Genomic DNA, 7136 nt, shown 5'->3' with positions numbered 1-7136 from the left:
AAAGCTTGAACCACTGAGCCATTGAGTTTGTGACACTGTGTGAGAGTTTGTTTCAAGGGTCATTAAATATTGAAGCTGCAATTTAACACAAGGAACAGTGGGATTTGAACTGGGGTCCCCAAGATTAAAAAAGCAAAGCTTTACCCACTGAGCTACTGAGTTTGTGACACTGCATGTGAATTTGTTTCTGGGGTCAATAAATGTTATGTTTAGCTACGGCATTAAAACTACAATTTAGCACAAGCAACAGTGGGATTTGAACTCGGGTCTCCAAGATAAAAAAAAGCAAAGCTTTAACCACTGAGCCACTAGATTTACAGTGCTGTGTGAGAGTTTGTTTCAGGGGTCATTAAATGTTATGTTTCGCTACAGCATTAATTAAAGCTACAATGTAAAACAGGCAACAGTGGGATTTGAACTTGGGTCTCCAAGATCGAAAATGCAAAGCTTTAACCACTGAGCCACTGAGTTTGCAACACAGTCTGAAAGTTTGTTAGACATAACAAGACAACATAGTGAGCATAAGCAATCACAGGATTGCAACACAGGTCTGTTTGATGAATGCTCAACGTTTTGGTTAATGAGCCATCGGATTTGCAGTGTATTTTGGATGGAGTTTTATTGAGAGCTTTGCTTTATTTGATGGACTTACTTAAGCAATTGTGGGATTTGAACCCAAGCGTTCATATTTAAAGGCAAACCTTTACCCACTGTGTTTATGACGAGGTAGGGTTTGTCTTAGGTAATTCAAGATCAGTAAATAATTACAGAAATTGCAGAAACTAAACAGGTCTCAGTTGTAGATTTTCTCTTGAAAGACCTCAACACCATCATGGCTGGCATGTGAAATTACATGACTTTGTCTCAAACCACTGAGCTTGAAGAGCTCATTTTTGTTACATGGAAACGTTCAGAAATGTGGCATTTGATCCCAGACTTAAAAGCAAAAAAAAGTCTAAACCATAGAGCTTTTGACAATGTGGAATTTCTGTGTTTAGTTTTCAATAATATGAGCTTACCCTTATTGTTTTTCAAGCTTTACCAGTGTTAATAACATGAATCATTTAATTTCTAGCTGAATAATAGTGTGAAGGACATTTGGATTTTTCGACATTGGACAAAACTGTTTATTATGATGCTGATATCAAATCTGTTTGATGAGTAAAGACAGAAATACTGTACCTAATAATCTTTTGAGGGGGAAAAAATCTAATCAGTTTATTAAGAAATGTCTGTCAGATGTCAGTCTTGCGTTTGAACGCATGAAACTGATAACACAAACATGTAACTTGTAAGCAACATTCTTTGTTTATTGAAATCAAGTTTTATATAAATTATATGAAGCATAGAACACAACAAACTTGCCTGGAAGTTTCTAGCAATCCTAACACCTTGATTAGCTGCTTCAGGTGATCCTCCTCATCATCCGTACGAGTTTCCTAAGGGAAAAGTGAAATGAGAAAGATATTGTAAATTAAAAATATTGTGTGGCTTTTAAGAATAAAAAGCGATTTAAAACACAATCCAAGTGCCATCTTTCAAGCACATAAGAGTTAATCATTAGTGACATGCTATTTTTTTTCACCTGGTCAAACTCACTGTCCAGATTCTCCTCAAGGGGGAGATGTTGAATCTGATCTCCTACATTTGCTTATTATAAAAACCAATATATAAAAATAGCTTTTAGACACTACTACAGACATTATATCAGTCATTAGCTTATATATTATATGTGTTGACAATCATTTTGACTCAGGCTTTAAAATAATTTGTCCAAATCTGTCGTGTCTTCCAATCAAGCTTTATTATAAAAGCTGCTTGAGTTTGTAAACAACGACACACCAACACATTTAAATCACTGTTTAACTGTGAACAGACAAGATACACGTTCATTTAAATAAATCAAAAAAACAAATACAATGCTTTACCAAACTAAAATCGTCTCAGAGAATAGTTCTGTATTTTACGTTTGTTTACACTTTGACCATGTGCTTTTGAGTTCAACACAACATTTCATCCGTCTTACCCCTTCAGGTGAGTGCTGATCTGGCTCGTTTATTTAAACTGGTAGATCCATGTTACTTTGCTGGTCGAGACTCTGACAAAATCATGTTTTTTGTCGTAAAATAAATCAAATTTAAATCTCAGAGCTCTGGTCTGCGACTACAACTAGAAACCGGGAGTGTAACTAATTTTCCATCCGCACCACAATGTGATAAAGAGCAGGTCACACAACTCACCTGTAAGTACCTTTCTCATACTTCTCATCACTTGAAGACCGCAGTATCCTCATTCAGTCATTATTTCAATGTTGTCTTTAACTTAAAATATACTGTTTAACTTGTTTTGTCATCAGTCATACTGAGGGAGAGTTTTCCATTCAGTGTTCTTATAATTTTGTGACCTGTAAAACAGTATTTTAATTCAGTCATCAGAACTAAATTGAGAAGAACAGTAGTTTGAACCAAAATGATTACTGATACAGCATTATTAATTACATAAAGCTTTAATTACATTTGTGTATTTTTATGTGTTTGCCCTATAGAATAAGAGATCCCTGGTGAAAAAAACAGCATATGCTGGTTAGGTAGGTTTTGATGCTGGTTTAAGCTGGTCCTTTGCTGGTTTATGCTGGTCCTTAGCTGGTTTAAGATGGTCCTTTGCTGGTTTTTGCTGGTCATGTTGCTGGTCAAGGACCAGCATGACCAGATTTTCATGACCTGTAGCATTTAATTCTGTCCAGCTTAAACCAGGATTAAAGAACAGTTAACCAGCATCCCAGCATCAAAACATACCTTTAAGCATATGTGTTTTTTATGTGTTTCCTCTATAGAATAAGTGTGTTTGGACCACGTAGAGTTCTGGGACGTGATGGACATTTGCTGCTCATGGACAGGTAAGACTCATAACTTGTGTTTTATTGTATAGTAAGAATGTAGGTTACCATCATTTTCTTTTTGGAGGGTCGCCCCTCTAGAGAGCTAATGATGGTAACCTAAATGGGTGAGGAAGGGATGGAGGTTGAAAATGTTTACATTTAACTCATCTCTGTATTTATATGTGTTTGGACCACACAGAGTTTCTGTGACGTGGATAGACATAATGGACATGCGCTTATGGACAGGTAAGACTTACAATGTTTGTTTGTGTTTTAATGTTACCATCATTTTCATTTGGAGGATCACGCCTCTAGAAAGCAAACAATGGTAACCTAAATGGGTGGAGAAGGGATAGCGGTTCAAATTTTTATACAGCTAATGTTTTTTTCAGTCTGCAAAGAAGCATAACCCCTGCTGGGCATGATGCTGGGGCTCAGGAGGGAACCCGAATCATCCCCGTCCCTTCATTCACACATATTGTAGCGATCTGGCTGGAATCAAACCAGCAACCTCCGAGCTGCAAAGCAGCATGCTTACCAGTGAGCCACAGATCACTTGTCAGAACCTGTGCTGGAACATATATTTGACTATTCACCTGCATGTGATTTTACAATAAACCAGTTAAAGCTTTGGCAGAGACTCTCCTCTCCTCCTAGATCATCTGATGTGGGATTTGAACTCATGCCTTTACCTTAACCATGTCCACAACCATATGCTTAGTGACTAGCGCCACCATGGCTGTCACACTGAGAGTTGTCCTTTGGGGCACTTTGTTGGATTTAATGGTAGCAATTTCATATAAGCAATAGTGGGATTTGAACTCATGTCTCCAAGACAGAAGGCTGAAGTCCTAACCACTGAGCCACTGAGTCTGTGGTTTTGGACAGGGTTTTATTGAGATTTGTTTTAAATAATGAAAAACAGCAAATGTGGGATTTGAACTTGAGTCTCCAGGATTGAAAAAGCAAAGGTTTAACCACTGAGCCACTGATGTGTAAGAGTTTGTTTCAAAAAACCGCAGCTCTGCAGAGTTCTTTCATCCCTAATCAAACACACCTGAACAAACTAATCAAGGTCTGCACGATTACTAGAAAGCTACAGGCAGGTGAGTTTTAATTAGGGTTGGAGCTGAACACTGCGGGGCTGCGGCTCTCCAGGATCAGAGTTAGCCACCCCTGAGCTACAGCATTAATTAAAGCTACAATGTAACACAAACAACAGTGGGATTTGAACTCGGGTCTCCAAGATCGAAAAAGCAAAGCTTTAACCATTGAACCACTAAGTGTGTACTGACATACAAGAGTTTGAACGCAGGTCTTCATGATGAAAACCCAATGCTTTATCTACTGAGCCACTGAGTCTGTGGCATTGTATGGTATATTGAGAGCTTTGCTTTAATTGATAGAAAACTTCAGTGACTGTGGGTTTTGAACTGAAGCTTTCACATTTGAAGGCAAATGTATGCCATGTAAAACTACGACTTTGTCTCAATCCAAATTTTTTTATTACAAAATATTTTTTTTTTATACAAAATGGTATTTGATCCCAGACTAGCTTGATCAATTCTTTCTGAGTTTGAGCCTCATGTAAGAATTAGATGTTTGTTATGAGATTTTTTAAGGCTAGATGCTCACATCAAATGAGTCATGAGAGAAATATTGTCCCAAATAAGATGTTTTGGCTCGAAGTGAGAAAGTATTCTTCTTCTCAGTTTATAAAATCATAGTCATACCAAAATAATAAAAGACAACTTTGAGATTAATAACTTTTATTTTGTACAAACAAGACAAAGTTTATAAAAATCAACCCCTCTCTGTAAAAACATAATTTTGGTAGGCATATACATGTATGCAGAATATCACTATGGAAAATTAATTAAAAAAGAACATTTAAAAAAGTTAATATGGCTTTGTGACTAAATCATGTTTATATAATTGTATAATTCACAAGTTCTACAGGCATGTGGCAGGTTAATTTGGCAGGTCAGGTGACCTGCAAGTGGGAGGAGCCATTGAATCTGCAGCTGTGACAGGTCAGAAAATTTCTCAGGCTTTAAATAACATGAAACACTAATACTTGCTTCTCATATACAACTATCTGATTCTTTTTCCAGTCCTAACATGCACGTGCCAGATTAATTCAACATATACAACAAAAACATGCTCCTAGGATACAAAATGCAGTTTGTTTTTTTGTAAATGTCAGGATCAGTGCCAGTATCTGGTGAGTTTAGGCACAGCTGACACCGTAGAAACACTTTCTAGGGCACTGGAATGTGCGCAGCACTAAAAGTGTTTTAGCTGGAACAATGCATGTCTTTAAGAGTTATAAAATCACCCTCTGGAGATGCTCCCTAAGTCTTTTTGTGTTTGTGCACCATTTTTCAATCCTGCTGTCAAGTTACTGCCCCTTTAATAGCATCTGGATGGCTGAAATTTAGACAAACTCAGATCCACCTCTGAACTGAACATCTTATATGCCGTACACAAATATATGGTCTACATAAATGGCAGATATCTGAGAGAGTTGTCCAATGTTGAGAGATTACGTTGCTGTACAAAGCTGGGGATATAATAGATTTCTCCAGAGTGGAAAGAGGTCAAAGGGCAGGTGTACATGGTCCACAGTCTGGGGGTGAAACGCCGGGTCAGTGCGTCGGCCAACCTCAAGCGCAGGTTGCAGCTTGAGCACACAATGTGGTTTGGACAGCAGGACTGTGACGGAGTCCGCTTAGGTTGGCTGGAGGGTGAATGATTTTTAGAGGTTGGAGGGAGGGCCAAAGCAGGTCTTTTGATGGCACTTCGGTCTCCGAGGCGGTTCAGGGATCTTCTTAACTCTTGCTGTGCACCTTGTACCCCAGCCAGCTCCCGCTGATACTGCACGTCCAACGCATGTAGGGTCCGCTCAAGCTGCAGGCTCTGCCGCCTCTGAGCATTACCCAGGCAACGCTCTAAGATTGATACGAAGTAACAACAAAAAGATGAATAAACTAGCCCTTATTGGACTTCACTGGATAGTTCACCCAAAAAAATTCACCCTCATGTCGTTCCAAACCTGTATGTTGAATATAAAAGATACTTGCGACCCTGGACGACTTAAGTAGCACAGGTATATTTGTAGCAATAGCCAACAATACATTGCATGGGTCAAAATATCCTATATTGGGTAAAATCCATGCTTTTATAATAAGATATTTTGTAAATTTCGCACCGTAAATATATTAAAACACAAGTAGTATGCATTGCTAAGATTTCAGATTTTCAAATAGTTGTATCTCGGCCAGATCCTAACAAACCATACATCAATGGAAAGCTTATTTATCAGCTTTCAGTTGATGTATAAATGTACATTTTAAAAAGTTGACCCTTATGACTGGTTTTGCGGTCCTGGGTCAGTTGATAGTCCCTGTTGACTTCCAAAGTATTTCTTTCCCTACTATGGAAGACAGTGGGGACCAACAACTGCTTGGTTCTTTAAAATATCTTCTCTTGTGTTCAACATAAGAAAGAAACTCACACAAGTTTTGGATGTACTATGCCTTTAAGCATTTGATCTAAAACACAATTCACTTGTCAGAAACTGAAAACAATACAGTAATGGATTAGTATATTAATTTTTTATGATACCTCGTTCATTGTGTTTTTTCCTTCTTGACAGAGAGATGAAACTGGACATGCCACACGCATCTGGAAGATATGGAGATATGCAAGATCCAGTGACAAATCCTGAAAAGTTGAGAACTCACATCATGTTATTACCATTCATATGAAGTGAGCAGTGTAGCACTAGATTCACAGCTTTTGGGAAAAAATAATATGCATATACTACATTTATATATTTTTAGGCTCAAACCACAAATATATCAGACACTAATATGTAAAATTAAGAAAATGATAATACATTAATGTATTTACTCACCCATGGATGTTTCAACAAGCATTTACTGTCTAGTAGCATCCAAAAATAATATCCACCCAAGACAATTTTTGTGAATACACTAACTTTTCTTCACTTTTCTAAGAGTGAGGAGAAAGACTGTTGGGTAACCAAACCCTATATAAAGCAACAGTATTTCTTCTGAAGAATCGAAACAAAGGATTTGGAGGTGGGCAGAACTAGTGAGAAAAAGGCAACTCCTCTTAAACTTCACCAAAGAATACAAAAAAAAAAAAAAAAAAAAAAAATCGACTTTGCAAGCTAAAAAAAAAACCTAGTACATTCATAAATGTAGCATCAAAATCAGTGTTAAGCTGTGCT

Source organism: Labeo rohita, chromosome 4 (assembly GCF_022985175.1).
Source record: "Labeo rohita strain BAU-BD-2019 chromosome 4, IGBB_LRoh.1.0, whole genome shotgun sequence".
Classification (NCBI taxonomy): Eukaryota; Metazoa; Chordata; class Actinopteri; order Cypriniformes; family Cyprinidae; genus Labeo; species Labeo rohita.
Note: the sequence above shows the minus strand (reverse complement) of the source record.